Consider the following 20,049-nt stretch of genomic DNA (forward strand, 5'->3'; position numbering starts at 1 on the left):
GTCTAGTAAGATCTTTGCAACCTCCAGACATTCTTTTGATTCATTGTAATAACTAATTGGAGAGTATATAACTCCCTTGCTAACACTGGCAGGGGGGCACTCTTTCTGCCCCCTTCTGATGTCTCTGTCAGAAGCTTTCTCTATCTCTTTTATACTTTAATAAAACTTGATTACACAAAAGCTCTGAGTGATCAAGGCTCGTCTCTGGCTCCAGATTCAATTTTTCTCCTCCAGAGGCCAAGAACCCCAGCATCTTTTGTGGTTCAGCAACAATCTTTCACTAATGTTTGAGTAAACATTTGAGCAAATACTTCTCTGTGTGTGTGAGCTTCATGAGTGTGAAAATGTTTATTTGTAATGAAAATGAGTATGTTTCTGTTTGTGTTCATTTGCATGTGTGAAGGATTTGAGAGTATATATATGTGCAGGATCTGTGAAAGTGAGCATATGTCTTTATCTTGGGAAAATTTGTGATCATGTTTTTTTGAGTGAATAGATGTTCCATCATTTTTACGTCTGTGAGTGAATGTTGCAAGTGTGATTATTAATTTGAGCTTCTTAATGGAAGAATGTATTTCTGTGAGTGAATGTATGTGTGTTTGGAAGTGTCATGCGAGTGTATGTTCCTCAGTTCTTTGTCTCATCACAACAAAGATTTGGAGCAACGGACATTAAAGCCCTCGGCACGTCACAGCTCTCGGGTCTTGGACAAACCGTGTTACAGCTCTTAGGCAAATCAGTGTTACAGCTCTATTTTATTTAGAAGATAGCAGGAGAATCCAAGACTCGAAGAGAAGAGAGTGGAGGAGTGCGTGGGGAGGGAGTGAGAGAGAGAGAGAGCGTGCGCATGCATGCGGGAGAGAGAGTCTGAGAGAAAGCGCTTTGGCTCCTCCTTTTATATGTTTTTTCCTCCACCTGGGCCTGCCCTATGCAAATTGGGCTTAGCCAGGAGTGCTGTTTGTTCTGCCTGAAGTCTTCACTCTGGTCCTCGGACCTTCCTTTGACCTTCCTTGTCTTTTAGCCACTGCCATTTTGGACTCCTTTTCCCCATTCTACCTACCTAACAGAAGCATGTTCATTCACAAGTGAATGTGTAAGCATGTTCCTGTTTGTGTGTGCATGCATATATGAAAGCATGTGTGTGTACCTGTAACATATGAATGTATTATGTATGAGTGCTATTATAACCATGCCCTTGTAAATTAATGTGTGAGCCAGTTTGAGTGAACACATGTGTAAACAAATTTTATTAGTGTCACAGAGTATACAGGTATCTTTGTTCCTGCCTATGAATCAATATATGAATATTATTTATCTGTCAGATAACTGTTGTATGGGTATATTTGACTATGTGAGTGAATTTGTACGCAAGTGAATGTGTTGAGTATGTAATATGTGAGCACAATAATTTCGATAGAGAACATGTATGTTCATATGTGGAACCAGGCAGTCTAGGGAATTAACATATGAATAAATTTACATATTGACTATGACTATATATGTGATCAAGATTATATGTGTGACTGTTGAGCATTAGCATGTGTTTGTGGGTATATGTGTCTATGTGTGAGGGGAAATTTGTTTAAGATGCCTTTGTAAAAATGCCTCCTGTTTAAGAAGATTTATAAAAAGGACTTTACAGATTTCTGAATTTCAAAACATAATAGTAAACTGAGTAAAAAATCAAAGAATTCTATTGAGAAACTTGATGACTTCATAAAGCTATTAACAAAAAGGATTAGTTACATAGAACTGAGTAAACTGGTAAATATGGTTGCCATTTTTATGGTTTCTATCCAAAAGGATTATTGGTTGAAATCTGTTTTCCAGGTGTAATAAAAACCTTCCCCTTCAACTAAATGTGACTTGTAATAATTTGGTAGATTATGCTGTTTGGAATATTTATCTTTTTCTCTCTACCTGGTTGATCCTGCCAGTAACATATGTTTGTCTCAAAGATTAAGCCATGCATGAGTGTGCATGGCCAGTAAAATGAAACTGCAGAAAGCTCATTAAATCACTCATGGCTCCTTTAGTCACTTGATTACTGCAACTGGATTAGAACTAGTTATACTAATCAGTGTTTAAATTTGTTCTTTGTTTTCCAATTGTGCCTTGGGTCTCCCTGCTGTACTATGTCATTGTCTGTATTACTTATATCCTGTTTAATTTATAAGATTATTGTATCATGCAGTAACCAATGTGTAACTAGGCCTACAACAAAACGTATATGGTTAAATGTTTTGAGGAAATCACATTTGTAACATAAAATAATTGCCGTAGTGTGATTCTAGGGAAAAGGCAACAAGGAAAAATGTCTCCTAGATTGTAGTTAGAATCCAGAGAATTTTTAATTATTGATGGGGCCTGGTCCAAAACTTAACACCTGAAGTGGCATATTAAGAATGTTTGCCTGAACTAGGATGAGCCTCCCAGCACCGCGGGACAAAGGTTGATCACATAATGTTTCCCAGATAATGGTCATTCATGACCAAGAGGGGAAGACCTGAGGCATGAAATCTGTGTCCTTCAATGTGAGCCAGTCCTTCAATGTGAGCCAGTGAGCCCCAGTGAATGGGAATGCCTGCCACCTGGCAGTCATCACGCTGCAAACACTCCCTATGGTGAACCCTGAGGAACCTGAGAATGCAGGATTTCAGGCCCCAGATGACTGAGGTACATACCAAGGAAATAATTTTAGTGAGACCTGACTTTTGCATCTTCCCATACATAGAAAAGTGCTAAATTTCTTAACTTGAGATGCTGTCTCATGGATCTGAAGTTCAGTACTTCTAAGTCTACAGGTGTGAAATAAGACACTTCCAAAGAGGAACAAAAAGAAGACAAATCTCAATATTTGAAACACTGGCAAAGATGGCAGACACTCCCAGAAAGATCCATCTGACTAAGCAGAATGGTCAGAACCCCTTTTTTCCACAAGATTGTGGGAGAGACTGCGACAGTGTTGCAGGGAGGAAGTCAATTCTCAATCCATATTGTAAACTGTTTCTTTGACTTGCTTTTTGTTGCTTTTGTTATTATAATCATACTTCATAGCTTGTCTCAGAGGACCCTGTCCCTCTGCTTGACTGTAAACTAAACTGCTTTTGTTCAGTTCATAGAAAGGTAATCTGTCCCTTCCCATCTGTAAACAGAGATTCACATACCCCTTCCAAAGACTTGCCATTCACTTGGAGATGTTTTGCATGGCTGAAGACCCTTTCACTTTACTTCCTCACTGCCTCTCACTCTCAATTCTGCCTTTTGTCTTTAGTTCCTCATTGCTTCTTTCTCTCTGATCTACAAAAGAACCTGGCATCCAGACACCCACAAGATGGTTATTTGGAGGTGCTAGCCTGCCATCTTATCCATCAGCTGCTTTCCGAATAAAGTCGCTTTCCTTGCCTCAGAAAAAGAGTGAATAACTGTACAAGCATGTCCTCACTTGAGGGTGTAAATATGTGAATGTGTGATCATATTTGTTTGTATGAGGGATAGAGTGTGTTTGTGTGTGTATATATGTGTAAAGATATTCATGGTTGACTGCACTGAGTAGCATGATAAGGTGAGAATATATTTGTAAGTAACAGTATATGTATTTTTTGTATGTTAATGCACATGTATAATTGAACATGTAGGCATGTACATGAAAGAAAATAAACATCTGCCAGTGTGTAAGTGATTTCCTGAGCAAACTCATGCAACTGAGTGTTGTGTGAACATGTGAATATATGTGAGTTTGTGTTTGTATGAATTCTTGAGTATCTTAGTGAATGAATGGTGGGTATTCGTATATGTGAGCATGTTAATGGGAGAGTGAGAATGGACATGTGTAAAAACAATTTTATGTGAGAGCAGCTATGTATGTGAATAAATCTGTAGCATGTTTGTGTATTTAAGATTATTGAGTGTGTGAGCACATTAACATCAAGTATACGTGTGTGTGTGTGTGTGTGAGTGAATGTCTCAATGTGTGTGACCATGTAAAACTATATTTGTGATGGAGGATGATAGTGTGTCAGTGTCTGACATAATGTGTGAATGACTTTGTGTATGTGATTATATTTGGCAGATGAATGAATAATCACTGTCATATATGTAAACATGAAGCTTTGAGTACATATGTTTAAGTGTGTCCATGAACTTATGAACATGTGTACGATAAATATGTGTGTTCATGAATGTGAGCATGTTGCTGTGAGACAGGAAATATTTGAGCATCCCCTTGTATGAATAAATATGCATGCAAATTTGTGTGATTTTGTTAATGTGAGTGCATGGGGATGCAAAGAGTCAGATACGACAGGGCGACTAACACTTCACTTCAGCCGTCATTTTGAATGGAAAAAGTCCCACATAACTGTAGTTAGATTTCTCCATGGAATCAAATATGTTTTCATGAGAACTGTCTTTGCTGTCACACCCGAAAGCTATGATTGTTTCCTGTGGGCAGTAAGTGCTGCAGCTGTTGAAAAGCCACCTCCCACTGAATGTGATGTAAATCTGGAAGTTTGTACTGGAAGAGTTAGGTTAGGAAAGAACTCCCAAACTGGATGAAGTGCCTGACTCTTTAGACATGCCTTTCCTGAGAGAACTGATGAACCTATTTGCAGGAGAGAATATATATATTCCTTTATATATAAAGGAATGTATGCAACATATATGCAATATATCAAGTGTGGGTATATATATTTAAAATATAAGTTCCCAAACAGGAAGGAAATTCATGGTAAGCTGTGCTCAGTCACTTAGTGCAATTTTTTCCAGTGCAAGCATCAATAAATGGGACTTGCACTAGATAAAGAAAAAAATCATTATAACATATAAAAAAAGAAACCAATTAGTTGTAAAGGTATATGTTTTGGCAAGGTTTATATTCATCATTATGAAAGGTTGTTGCTGAACCACGCAAAGATGCTGGGATTCTTGGCCTCCGAAGGAGAAGAATTCAATCCGGAGCCAGAGAGGAGGCTTGATTGCTCAGAGCTTTTGAGTAATCAAGTTTTATTAAAGTATAAAGGAGATAGAGAAAGCTTCTGACATAGACATCAGAAGGGGGTAGAAAGAGTACCCTGCTTGCTAGTGTTAGCAATAGAGTTATACACTCTCCAATGAATCCAAAGAATGTCTGGAGGTTGTAAAGACCTCACCAGACCTACTCCCATAATTTACATTTTAAGATAACAGAATTAGCCAGAAGTTTTAATCCAGAGACTGTCCTCAGGCAGGATACACTGAAAGTGAAAGTGAAGTCGCTCAGTCCTATCCGACTCTTTGTGACCCCATGGACTGTAGCCTACCAGGCTCCTCTGTCCATGGGATTTTCCAGGCAGTAGTACTGGAGTGGATTGCCATTTCCTTCTCCAGGGGATCTTCCTGACCCAGGTATCGAACCCAGGTCTCCCGCATTGTAGACAGGTGCTTTACCATCTGGGCCACCAGGGAAGTCCTTGTAAAGACCAAACCTACTCCCATAATTTACATTTTAAGATAACAGGATTAGCCAGAAGGTTTAATCCAGAGATTGTCCTCAGGCAGGATACATAATCCTAAGGAATGTAGAGGGGAAAAAGTTTGTCCTTTCTTCCTCCTTGAGAATTCCAGACCCCTCTCTGCTTGGGGACCCTTAGACTTCTTATCAACCTGCCTAGGAAATGACTCAATTACACCAGGGATTACTAAGAGCTATAATTTTATCTAATTGTAATCCCATAGACTTTGTTAGTATGGCTCTGCATTACTGCACATTTAATATGATTGCACTGACCACAAGCATCCTGGCTGTAATACTGGGTGCATGCTATCTCTGGGCATTCCTCAAATAAGACTCAAGAGACAGTGGCTCGATGTGATTAAAGGCACTACTTAATAACAGTGTGTCTGTCTCATTTGATCCTAAGTCAAAACTGGCTCTGAGGGTTTACAAAGCATCTATGAGTCATAAGCTGTATCCAAAGAGTCTGGTTTAGCCAGGATGAATGTTGCTCTAGTAGAAGAGACAGGAGAAGGTCTAGCCTCAGTGGTGGTATCTGGGGTCATGATAGTAGGACTGACCAACCCGAACAGACAACAGCATGGTTCCCATTGTCTCCAATCTGACTTGTGTTCTAAGACTCCCTGTTACATGTGTGTGGTACAGTGTCCAGACAGACCTTGTCAACAGTAGTGTACATTACTAGGCCTGGATGAACCACCAATAGACATGAAGTCAACACTGGCAAGTGTAGGAAATTCTCAGGTGAGACGGGGCATAATAATAAGGTATGGCTTAAACTTGGAGGTCACCTTGTACTCAGCTGTAGGGGACCTGACTTGTCCCCGGGTATTCATATGGTGTTACCTGTTGAGGGAATGGTTTAGGTCCACCTTTTGGCTTCCACAGTGTCTTCAGTGGACCAAAGTACATGGATGGCATATAAGGTCACCTCTTTCTCCAGAAAGTGGTGGGTACTTTCTTGGCTTATACTAGATGATGATGAACACGGGCTAAGGATGGTTTCAGAATCATTGGTCCACATCAGGTTCTTATCAGGATCAAGAAGGTGGTGCCTAAGCTCTGGGTTTTCTATAAGGAAGAAAGGAAAGATAAAAGTACCAGGTGAATGTTTCTTTTCTATGCATAGCAGTGCCTGGGTTTCCATGTTAGTAAAAACAATAATTGGGTTGTGTCTGGTGTGGATATATACACAAACAGAGATAGAAATGTCTCTGTGGTTGAGCTCCTCATTTGTTGTAAATTTAAATATTGCTGAGTTATGCCATAAGGACATGAATTTAATATAATTTAAACCATGGGCAGTATTTTTGACCGCTTGAAGGACCACTGCCCTCCACGTTCTCTCACTAACCCTTAAAAGTCCATCATGTTTTTCATGATACCTGCCACTAGAGGATGACAGGAAAGCTAAAAATCCAAGCAATGTTTTCTTGTAATGCCCATACTTACATCACTTTACACTGATGTGGCAACTTTGGGTTGGCTGTATCACTTGTACGGCAGTCCCAAAGGCTGTAAAAGCTATTTTGTTCAGACTGCAGTAACACTAGGAGAAGTTAGTGCCTTGCATGCATAAATTATTGGAAGAACTTGTGCAGAAGGCCAGTAGCACTAAGCTGAGCTCCCCATGCTATATAGCAGCTTCCCACTAGCTATCTACTTTACACGTGTTAATATATATTCGTCAATCCTACTCTTCCAATCATCTCACCCTCCCCTTCCCGCTCTGTGTCCATAAGTCCATTCTCTATGTCTGTCTCTATTCCTGCCCTGCAAATAGGTTCATCAGTAGATTCCATATATATGTGTTAATATATTTGTTTTTCTCTTTCTTACTTACTTTACTCTGTATAACAGGTTCTAGGTTCTTCCACATCAGCCTGTTGCTCTTTGACAACCTGGAGTGGTGGGATGTGATGAAGGTAGGAGGGATGCTCAAGAGAGAAGGAATATATGTATACTTATGGCTGATTCTCCTTGTTTTATGGCAGAAATCAATACAACATTATAAAGTAATTATGCTCCATTAAAAATATATTTAATAAAAGAAACAAAGGTGGAATTTAAAACAATGAGTTCTAAAATTTTAAATAAAAAGTAGTTTGGGGTTAAACTATACACTCTACTATGTATTAGTAGACAATCAACAAAGACCTACCATATAGTACAGTGAACTACTCAACATTTTAATAATAATCTATAAGGAACAAGAATCTGAAAAGGGAGATATATATATATATATATATATATATACACACACACACACACACTTTTATGTAGCTGAATATATACATATACACATATATATAGCTGAATCACTTTGCTGTATGTCTGAAGCTAATGCAACATTTTAAATCAATGGTACTTCAATAAAAATATAAATAAGGGGGCCAGTCCCGAGATGGCGGAGGAATAGGACGGGGAGACCACTTTCTTTCCCACAAATTCATCAAAAGATCATTTGAATGCTGAGCAACTTCCACAAAACAACTTTTGAATGCTGGCGGAGGACACCAGGCACCCAGAAAGGCAGCCCATTCTCTTCAAAAGGAGGTAGGACAAAATATAAAAGACAAAAAGAGAGACAAAAGAGTTAGGGACGGAGACCCATCCTGGGGAGGGGGTTGTGAAAGAGGAAAAGTTTCCACACAGCAGTAAACCCTCTCACGGGTGGGTCTGTGGGAAGTTTTGGAATCTCAGAGAGCAAAATAACCAGGAGAAAAAAAAAAAAAAACAGAAAACACGCCTAACTGCAACTCCCAACAGAGAAGTAGCCCAGATGCTCACATCCACCACCAGTGAGCAGGGGCTGGATAAGGAGGTGCAGGCTGTATGCTTAGGATAAGGACCAGGCCTGAATGCCCTGAGGACCATCTGAGGGAGCTAACATAAGAGAGCAACCGAAACTGTGGGATAGCCAGAGAGAGAGAGAGAAAAAAAAAGAGAACTTTCCCGTGAAAGGCTCTAACCTCATGTGCAGCCTGGCCTACTCACAGAACAAAGGACTGAGTGAACACCAAAGAAGAGCTAGCCAGTTGCATACAGGCCCATCCCCACCAATGGAGGCAGAGAGGCAGGCATGCAACAGTCAGAGCTGGAAGGCAAGGGGCAATCTTGGCTCCAGAGACCAGCATCCTCCACCAAACTGTGAGCAGGCTCCCTCTTCTAACCACGTCTTCCTGGGATCCTGGACTGATAACATCTGCCAGGACGGTCACAGCCAGAGATCAGCTCCCCAGAAGAGTTACATGGCACACCTGAGATGGTGCTCTCGTGCCACACCCAGGAAAGCGAGTGGCTGGGACTGGTGAGGTGATTAAGATCCACGGCCCACCTGGAACAGTGTGCTCACCAAGTACCTGGTCGCCTGAGCTGCTCAGACCTGGGAAGGGCACAAAACGCACACCCAATCGAGTCTGTGCCCTTGCAGAGTACCCGAGAAACTAAATCTGAGCAGCTTAGACTTGGGAAGTGCACAAAACGCAGCACCTGCTTTGGACAGTAACCCTGCAGAGCAACCTGGACCCTAAGCAGTGTAGTCCTGGAAAGAACATGTCGCCTTGAGCTATGTCAAACCCAGTGTGATCCATACACTGCAAGCACTCCCCACACAAGCCAGTGATATTTGTTTGTAGTGTTCCTCCCTCCCCAGAACACACCTGAACAAGTGAGCTTAAATAAGTGACTACCTTCACCCCTTGTGTCAGGGCGGAAATTAGATACTGAACAGACTTGAAAACAGAGGAAGCCAAAATAAACAAAGAAGAGGGAACCTCTCTGGAAGTGACAGGTGGAACAGATTTAAAACCCTGTGGTTAGCACTGACTAAGCATTGGAAGGGGCCTATAGACCTTGAGAAGAAGTACAAGCTGAAACAAGAAATATCTGAAACTGAACTGACACCACACTGCCCACAAAAGCTCCAGAGAAATTCCTAGATATATTTTTACTATTATCATTTTTTAATTCTTAAGTTCTTTATTACTCCTTTAATTTTCATTTTTATAACATACTATTACCTTGAAAAAAAAGACCCTATTTTTAAAGGAAAATTCATATATATTTTTTTATACTCTTTGTGGTTGCTTTTGTTTTGTACTTTTAATATTGTATTTTTGTGAGACTAACCTCTACTCTAGATTTTTAATCTTTGCTTTTTGGTATTTGTTATCAATTTTGTACCTTTAAGAATCTAATCTTCAGTATCCATTTTCACTTAGGGGTATGATTACTAGCTTGATGGCTCTCTCCCCTTTTGACTCTCCCTTTTCTTCCCCAGGTCACCTCTATCTCCTCCCTCTCCCTTTTCTTCTCTACTTAACTCTGTGAATCTCTCTGGGTGTTCCGGGCTGTGGAGAACATTTAGGGAACTGTTTACTGGCTAGATTGCTCTCTCCCCTTTGATTCCCCCTCTTCTCCTCCTGGTCACCTCTATCTCCCTCCTCCCTCTTTTCTTCTCCATGTAACTTTGTGAACCTCTCAGGGTGTTGCTCACTATGGAGAATTTTTTCACCATTAACCTAGATGTTTTATCATCTGTGCTGTATGAATGGAGAACTCTTAAGGCTACTGTAAGAATAAGGCTGAAAGCCAAGGCAAGAGGCATAAATCCAAAACTTGAGAACACCAGAGAACTCCAGATTCCATGGAACATTAATAGACAAGAACTCATCCAAAAGCCTCCATAACTACACTGAAACCAAGCTCCACCCAAGAGCCAACAAGTTCCAGAGCAAGACATACCATGCTAATTCTCCAGCAATGCAGGAACACAGCCCTGAGCATTAAAAGACAGGCTGCCCAAACCCATGCCAAACCCACAGACACTCTAGAACTCACTATTGGAGACTTCACTGCATTCCAGAGAAAAGAAATACAGCTCTGCCTACCAGAACACAGATGCAAGCTCCCCTAACCAGGAAACCTTGACAAGCCACTCGTCCAACCCCACCCACAGAGAACAAGCTGCAATATAAAGAGGAACCACAAACTTCCAGGCTACAGAAAGGCCACCCCAAACACAGCAATCTAAACAAAATGAAAAGGCAGAGAAAGATTCAGCAGGTAAAGGAACATGATAAATGCCTACCAAACCAAACAAAAGAGGAGGAGATAGGGAGTTCTTTTACCTGAAAAAGAATTCAGAACAATGATAATAAAGATGATCCAAAATCTTGAAAACAAAATGGAGTTACAGATAAATAGACTAGGGACAAGGATTGAGAAGATGCAAGAAATGTTTAACAAGGACCTAGAAGAAATAAAAGAGAGTCAATCAATAATGAATAATGCAATAACTGAGATCAAAAGCACTCTAGAGGGAAGCAGCGTAGAATAACTGAGGCAGAAAACAGGATAAGTTAGGTGGAAAATAGAATGGTAGAAATAAATGAAGCAGAGAGGAAAAAGAAAAAATTAAAAGAAATGAGGAAAATCTCAGAACCTCTGGGACAATGTTAAACACACCAACATTTGAATCATAGGAACCCCAGAGGAAGAAAACAAAAAGAAAGGCCATGAGAAAATACTTGAGATAACAGTTGAAAACTTCCCTAAAATGGATAAGGAAATATTCACTCAGGTCCAAGAAATCCAGAGAGCCCGAAATAGGATAAACCAAAGGGGAAACACCCCAAGACACATATTAATCAAATTAACAAAAATCAAACGCAAAGGGCAAGTATTAAAAGCAGCAAGGGAAAAGCAAAAAATAACACACAAGGAGATCCCCATAAGGATAACAGCTGATCTGATAACAGCTGAACAGAAACTCTTCAGACCAGGAGGGCATGGCAGGGCATACTTAAAGTGATAAAAGAGAAAAACCTACAAACCAGACTAGTATACCCAGGAAGAATCTCATTCAGATATTAAGGAGAAGTCAAAAACTTTACAGACAAGCAAAAGCTGAGAGAATTCAGCACCACCAACCAGCTCTTCAACAAATATAAAGGATCTTCTCTAGACAGGAAACACAGAAAAGGTTTATAAACTCTAACCCAAAACAACAAAGTAAATGGCAACGGGATCATACTTATCAATAATTACCTTAAATGTAAATGGGTTGAATGCCCAACCAAAAGACAAAGTTTGGCTGAATGGGTACAAAAACAAGACCCCTATATATGAGGTCTACAAGAGACCCACCTCGAAACAAGGGACACAGAGAGACTGAAAGTAAAGGGCTGGAAAAAGATATTACACATAAATAGAGACCAAAAGAGAGCAAGAGTAGCAATACTCATATCAGATAAAATAGACTTTGAAATAAAGGCCATGAAAAGAGACAAAGAAAGACACTACATAATGATCAAAGGATCAATCCAAGAAGAAGATATGACAATTATAAACATATATGCACCCAACATAGGAGCACCACAATATGTAAGGCAAATGCTAACAAGTATGAAAGTGGCTCAGATCATGAACTCCTTATTGCCAAATTCAGACTTAAATTGAAGAAAGTAGGGAAAACCACTAGACCATTCAGGTATGACCTAAATCAAATCCCTTATGATTATACAGTGGAAGTGAGAAATAGATTTAAAGGACTAGATCTGATAGATAGAGTGCCTGATGAACTATGGAATGAGGTTCGTGACATTGTACAGGAGACAGGGATCAAGACCATCCCCATGGAAAAGAAATGCAAAAAAGCAAAATGGCTGTCTGAGGAGGCCTTACAAATAGCTGTGAAAAGAAGAGAAGTGAAAAGCAAAGGAGAAAAGGAAAAATATAAACATCTGAACGCAAAGTTCCAAAGAACAGCAAGAAGAGATAAGAAAGCCTTCCTCAGCGATCAATGCAAAGAAATAGAGGAAAACAACAGAATGGGAAAAACTAGAGATCTCTTCAAGAAAATTAGAGATACCAAGGGAATATTTCATGCAAAGATGGGCACAATAAAGGACAGAAATGGTATGGACCTAACAGAAGCAGAAGATATTAAGAAGAGGTGGCGGGAATACACAGAAGAACTGTACAAAAAAGATCTTCACGACCAAGATAATCACGATGGTGTGCTCACTCACCTAGAGCCAGACATCCTGGAATGTGAAGTCAAGTGGGCCTTAGAAAGCATCACTATGAACAAAGCTAGTGGAGGTGATGGCATTCCAGTTGAGCTATTTCAAATCCTGAAAGATGATGCTGTGAAAGTGCTGCACTCAATATGCCATCAAATTTGGAAAACTCAGCAGTGGCCACAGGAGTGGAAAAGGTCCATTTTCATTCCAATCCCAAAGAAAGGCAATGCCAAAGAATGCTCAAACTACCGCACAATTGCACTCATCTCACAAGCTAGTAAAGTAATGCTCAAAATTCTCCAAGCCAGGCTTCAGCAATACGTGAACCATGGGCTTCCAGATGTTCAAGCCCGTTTTAGAAAAGGCAGAGGAACCAGAGATCAAATTGCCAACATCTGCTGGATCATCAAAAAAGCAAGCGAGTTCCAGAAAAACATGTATATTACCATATGTGAATTAGATCACCAGTCCAAGTTCAATGCATGAAACAGGGTACTCAAAGCCAGTGCACTGGTTCAACCCTGAGGGATGGGATGGGGAGGGAGGTGGGAAGGGGCTTGGGATCGGGGACATATGTACACCCATGGCTGAATTCATGTCAATATATGGCAAAAACCACTACAATATTGTCAAGTAATTAGCCTCCAATTAAATAAATTAATAAAAATATATATTTAAGTAATATAAAATGCAATTAAAAGTATAAAATATTCAGTATTATATGCATGTGATTAATTAAACATTAATAAAAAGAAGATGGGATGGTTTTGGCAAATTAACTTTTATGGCAGGCAATGTGGCTGTTTCTCATCTAGTTACAACACTTAAATAGGTTCAGGTTTAGCTCCATCCAGTAGATACATTACCATTTGAATAGAGACTTCTGTTGCCATATGGGGAGCTTCTGCTATTCCCCAGGGCATAACAGGAATCTCAATCCATAAGGTAAATAGCTCTGTTCCAGTAGAGACTTGAGTTTCAATAAGGGCTCAGTGTAACTCCAGACGTTGCCCCTCCATTGGTGAATAACTCTGGACTGATTCTTTGAGTTGCTTATGTCAAAAGCCCAGGGACATTTGGTCCAGTGGCTCACAGAGTGAATATTAGGGTGGCTGAACTTCTACCTCTAAGTCCTGCCCTCAGAGCACTAATGGGAAAGTGGAAATGATAGCCTTCTTTAGTTTATCTAGTATGTGTTGTTGCTGGGGTCCCCACGGATAAGTGGAAGCCCTAAGAGTGACTCCATAGATGGGGACCAGCAAATATTGGAGGCTGGCACCAGAAGCCAAACATTCCTACCAAATGCTGGATCTCCTTTACTAACATGGGAGGTTGGGGAAGCAGAAGCTTTTCTTTTACCAAATTTAGACTAGTTTAGCCTTTAGAGTTTCAATTACAGCCCAGAAATTTAACAAACTATGAGGTGCCTTGTACCTTATGGAGAGCAACTGCCCATCCCCTCAATGAGGTATTTACTCACAGTTGTGGCGGTGTATGACACAAAGTCTTGGCCAGGTCCACTGATGAAGATGACATCAATAAGCTGGTACAGAGCAGGCATCTAGATCCAGATGGCAAATCCAACCTACAATCACAGAAGTATTCATGTAGCCCACAGGTATCTGGGAAAAAAGTATACTGTTGATCCTCAAAGGTGGAAGGCAAATTGTGATCAGCTATCCTATGACATATTTAACAAAGAAAACATTATCCCAGTCTAGGACTCCAAACCATTTACCAATATTATTTGAATGTCATTCATTAAGGTATGAAATCCATAATGTCAATACCCAGGAGAGGGGCTCTACTACAGAGAGAAGCCTTCTTTAACTTTCTCTAGTCTACAGACAGCCTCTACCCACTAGTAGTGGCTTTGAGGACTGGCCATAGCAGGAAACTTAAAGGTGGGGATCCGTATCCTTTTACTAACTCACCTGTAACAGTCCATAACCCTTCGGTCCTTTACTTTTACTCAGTACCTCTCACACAGGTAGAGGAAGGTTAACTCATACCCACTAGCCAGGGCCTACCAGTAGCATAAGTGCCTTAGGCTTGTTTCATGAGGTTATCTATTCCAATAATGGGAAAGAGATAGTCTCTTTAGAGCTTTTTGGTGCATGTGAACACATTTCTACTTCTGAGCATGTTAATGTGTACGTGAGTGAATATAAGTGTATGTATGTAAGCATGATTATGACTTAATTTCCAGTGCATTCAAGTAAATGTGTGAGCAGTTTTTTGAGCAAATGAATGTGTGAATATCTGACCATGTGCATGTGTATAAGCACATGTGAGAGTGACTGTGGGTGCCTATTCAAATATGAGTTTGCAGGTGGAAAGTGAATGGGACTTTTCTTATGGATCGGTGCATTTGTGACCATGGGCATAAATGTTAAAATATTCATGTGTGTCTGAGTGAATGCATGTGAGAGCACATGAAAGTGGAGTATACTTCTGTGAGTTAACGTGCAAGCGTGTGCATGTAAATATACTAGAGCATCTGTGTGTGTATGTAAATGTGTGAACTTCATGGTAAGTATGAGCATATTCATCTGTAAGCATATGAGTATGATGCTCTTTGTGATTATGTTGTATCTGTGGAAATGTACAAGTATGTGACTGGGAGCATATAGGAGATTTTTTGTGAGTGAATGTGTGAGCAAGTTTGAGGGAATGCATGTGTAAGCACATTTTCATGAGTGAGTGTGTAACTGTTCGTTTGTGTAAGCTTGTTCATATGTGAGTGAATGTTTGTGAAGACCATAGGAGAATGTGCTTTTGAGTTTATATGAGTGCATTTGTTTGTGAAAGGATGAGCTTTGTAATGCATCTGAGAAAATCTGTTCAAGTGAATGCATGAAAATGTTGCTTGTAAACATATTAATATGCACTTATAAGGGAATCTGAGTGTAGTGTTGTCAGCATGTATGGGTGTCTGTGAATGAATCTGTAAGTACATTCATGCGTTAGTAGACACGTGAGCCTTTTGTGTGAGTGAAAGAGTATGACTGTATATGTGTGTCTAAGCATATGAGTAGATGTGTGGATATGTTTTTAAGTCAGGGAATATGCTCTAATATTACAGAATTTGGGTCTGTGCACTTGTATATAAGCATATCTTGTATCTCAAAGAATTTATGAATGTGTTCATGTCAAGACTATGCTGTGAATTTGACTAGTGACCACACTTGTGTATGTGAGCATGTTAATGTGTCTGTGAAATTTATAATATGTAAGGGTTTCTGTATGTGAAAGAATTTGTAAGGATGTGCATGATGGTAGCACATTCACCTGTGAGTGAATATGTAAACATGTTCATTTCTGCAAGCTCGTTAATGTTTACATCGATTTCTAAGTCAATGCATGAATGTATGTGTGAATGTTGTTCATATGCATGTACATGACTGTGTTAATGAGTGTACTGGTGAGTTTGTGAGCAGGTACGCTGTGTGTATATAGGACCATGTTCATGTTTATGTGTAAATGATTTTGTGAGTATATATATGTAATCATGTTCCTGTTTTTTAATGAATGTGTAAGCATATCATGTATGTTCATAACTATGAGTGAATATATGCTTTGTATTTGTGTTTTTGTACACTTGTATTTGAGTAAATAAGAAAAATAGTTTGTCAGTAAATGCATGGGCATATATACATATACACACATATATATGGGTATATATAATTAAAATGAAAGTTTAAGTGAATGTGTGTGTTAATGAATATGTAAACATGCTTGTGTGTAAGGGCATGTTAATGTGTGTGTTCTTTTCTGTGAGTGAATATAATTATGTTTGTATGTGACTAAATGTGTGTTCACTTATGTGGAAGTGATAACATGCGCATGTGTATATGCATCTGTTAGTGTGGGAGTATATTGAGGTTGTATGTGAATGTGTGATCATATCCATGTCTGTGCACGAGTATTTTTGGGGTGTCCGTGACTGTGTTAATAGACATGCATGTATGTTTATGAGCATATAGGCTTTGTGAATATGTGAACTTGTTCATATGTATGAAGTTGTTCATGCGTGAGCAATTTGCGTATTAGCATATTGTTTTTAAGTCAGTTTGAGAACATGTCTGTGTGTCAATGTGAGTGGACATGGGGAGTGAGTGTGTGTGAGTGTACAACTGCATTCATATGTAAGTCTGTGAGAATGTGTGTGTTTATATGGGATTGTGAGTGATAGAGTGTACACTTGTGAGTGAATGTATAAGCATTTTAGTGCATCTGGGAATGTTAAAGTATGTTCACATTTGAGTGAACATCTAAGTAAGTGTGTGTGTGAACATGAATACATGCATTAATAAATCAAAGTGTGAACACATGTATATTTTGAGCATGCTAATGTGCAAGTGTGAAAATTTGTGTATAATTGAATTTGTGTTCATTCATATGAGTTTACAGGAATGTGCGTGTATGGGAGCACGGCCATGTATGTAAATTAAGGCACGAGCAAGTTTGTGTGTGTTAAGGTAGTAATGTATGACTATTTTTCATGTGTACAATTGAATGTGTAAGCAAGTTCATGTATGTGAGCATGATGTAAAACTGTAAATGAAGTTGTGAGTATTTGTGGGTGTGTCTGTGTACATGAATTAATCTGGGAGCAAATTCATTTGAGTGAATATATCAATGTTTATTTGAGCATGTTTATGTCTTCATGTGTCCATGGGTGTCTGAGTGGATTTATGTGTGTGACTAAATAGAGTATGTGCATTTGTGTGAAATTTGTCTTTTCTTTAATGAATTTGTGAGGTTTCTGAGTGTTTGGGTATGTTAAAATGTGAGGATGTTCATTAAGTGAATGTGTGAATATTGGTATATGTGTGAATAAACATTTAACTATATGTGTGACTATATTGATATGTATTTTATTATGTGTACATTCATGTACATGACTCTGTGATTAATTCGTGTGTGGATTGATATATGAACATGTTCATGTGTGAGTGAATGTTATCAGCAGTTTTGTGTGTGTGAGCATGTTCATGTCAGTGAAAATGTTGACATCTAAGTTTGACTAAGTTTGAGTGTCCTGTGATTTGATCTGAGTGTTATCTGTGTGTGAATGAATGTGTGTGCATGTTTGTGCATGTAAGCAGGTTAATGTGAATGTGTTAATTTGTATGAATGTGAGAATGTGTTCCTGTATGTGTCTGAATGCATGAGTGTGTTTTTGGAAATAATTGTGAGCCTATAAGGGTATGTTCACATGCAAGTGTAAAGGAACGTATGATTTTTATGTTTATTTGTGAGAGGATATCAGTATGTTCATGTGTGTGAGTGAGTGTAAATGTATGTGAGCATGTCTGTGTGCAAGTGATTGAGTTTGTGAGTGTATGTCATTGTGTCTGGCAATGTGTTAGTATGCTGTTGTGTGTTATTGAGTTTATATGCATGTAAATTTGAGTACCATCATTTGTGTGAACGTGTAAACTTGACATGTGAGTGATTTGTGACTGTATGAGTGTGAGCACGTATGTTTCAATGAATATTCAAGTATGTCCATGTGTGAAAATGCTCATGTGTCAGTGAATGTGAGTATATGAGTCTCTGTGTGTGTGAAGGTACCAGCATGTTCATGCATAGAAAATGTATGAGCATGTCCACATATGTGAGCATGTTGATGTGAAAATGTAAGCGTATAAGTAAATATGTTCATGAGTGAATGTGTCAGTATGTGAATGTATCTGTGTAAGTTAATGTGTAAGAATGTTTATGTATATTATAGATTAAATGTGTAACTGTGACTGAATGTGTGAGTATGTGATTGAGTGTGTTTTTTCCTCCTAGGTGTTTCTTTTCAAGACTTCATGTCCACATGGTGAATTGTAAGGCACCGTGCACAAGTAAGTTTTTATTCTCCATTGGCTCAAAGCTGTCTCTTCTGTGTATTACATCACACTGCTTCTATAAAAACATGTATGATTCTCGTGACTCAACCTGCTGGCTTCACTGCAGGATAACTGCCCAGAAGCTGAGATGCAGAGAAATAAGTTACTCCAAGCCTATTGCTTCAGAAACAAAACAGCTATTGGGAATAACTGTCTGAATGACAACTTAGAAGTACATGGGTATCTGTGTTAGTTCATATCCAAGATTCCAGCATTTAGGTTCATTATGAACAAGCCCCAGCAAAGTGCTATGTAATGACAGGGATTGCTATTAAAAAAAAGTCCTTAATTACAACCTTTCAGGTCCCCACATGCCTTTAGAGAATCGAAGCTGTGCAAGGCAGTTAACAAACCCTAGCAAGGCCAGGGAGTCGGGACCAGAGCGATCTCAGGGTCATATTTTACATTCTAGATCATTCAGTACCATTCAGGCAAGACCATCCCTTTTGATGGAATTGTGAGGACCCTAAAGGGACAGCACAGAGCCCTGTCCAAAGACTCCCAGCTAAATAAGCAAATGGGAATTGAAATGCAGTCCACATTTCCCTCATCAAGCTGTGTGCTCTGGTTCCAAGATGCAGCCCAGAAGAAGGGACACTTCTATTAATCTGCCCAGAGGGGACGCCCTATGTGCCTTCAGTGATCAGTATAAGACCTAAGCACCCACAGTATCCATACATCTCTAAAGGAAAATTAAAACTATTATGGACGGCATGTTTGTGTACCCCTGAAAATGCATGCTGAAAGGCTAACATGTAATGGTATTTTGGAAGTAATGAGGCTTAGATGAGGTCATGACAGTGGGCTCCCCATGATGGGATGAGTGCCCTTACAAGAAGATGAAGAGATACCAGAACTCTATCTTCCATATGAGCACACAGGAAGAAGGCAGTCATCAACAAGCCAGGAAGACAGCTCTCACCAGGAGCAAAAATGGTGAACACCTTGGTTTTAGACTTTCCAGCCTCCAGTATAGGAAAAAACATCTGTTGTTGCCACTCAGTCTATGAGATATTTGTTATAGTAGCCAAAACTTAGGGCATCCCTGGTGGCACAATTTTAAACAATGCGACTGCCAATGAAGGATATGTTACTTTGATCCCTGGGTTGGAAGGATCCCCTGGAAAAGGAAATGGCAACCCACTCCAGTATTCTTGCCTGGGAAATCCCATGGACAGAGGAGCCTGGAGGGCTACAGTACATGGGGTCACAAAGATGGACGTGATTTAGCCACTAAACAACAAAAACATCCAGAATTAAGACAAGAAACCTCCAGATAAGGTACCAAATCTTTCAAGTGATGACTTCAGCTCTATATCCCATCACTGTCTTCTCTGATGAGCTCAGGAAACAAGAAAACTTGTGGAGGTAACCGCTGCTCTACCTCTTTGAACTTTACTGCTTCAACTTCTCTCTCTCCCCAGTGTTCATCATGGCTTCAGTGTTCAAAGGAAAGATGGATGAAGGAATAATAAAAAATGTCTCATTTATTCCTTTACTCCACAATATGGAAGTGCCTGTGTCATACCAAGTGCTGGATAGGGTGAAGCCCTCAGGCAGCTGCTTTTCACAACACTGTGGCTTCCAGGTCTAAGGAAGCAGCTTTGCTAACTTTACTCTGACT

The 20,049-nt window shown here is 39.6% G+C and overlaps 1 long non-coding RNA gene across 2 annotated transcripts in view; it reads right to left on the reverse strand.

The window, feature by feature from the left end:
* The window catches only part of LOC133244063 (uncharacterized), a 35,043-nt gene extending 24,156 nt beyond the window's left edge, over positions 1-10,887 (reverse strand). For both annotated transcript variants that reach the window (XR_009735282.1, XR_009735281.1), the window contains exons 1-2: positions 7,338-10,887; positions 6,341-6,565 (exon numbers count right to left, since the gene is read on the reverse strand). This is a non-coding gene — a long non-coding RNA (uncharacterized LOC133244063). The remainder of the gene's footprint in view (positions 1-6,340; positions 6,566-7,337) is intronic.
* Positions 10,888-20,049: the final 9,162 nt, after the last annotated feature.

Source organism: Bos javanicus, unplaced genomic scaffold (genome assembly GCF_032452875.1).
Source record: "Bos javanicus breed banteng unplaced genomic scaffold, ARS-OSU_banteng_1.0 tig00004293_1, whole genome shotgun sequence".
NCBI lineage: Eukaryota > Metazoa > Chordata > Mammalia > Artiodactyla > Bovidae > Bos > Bos javanicus.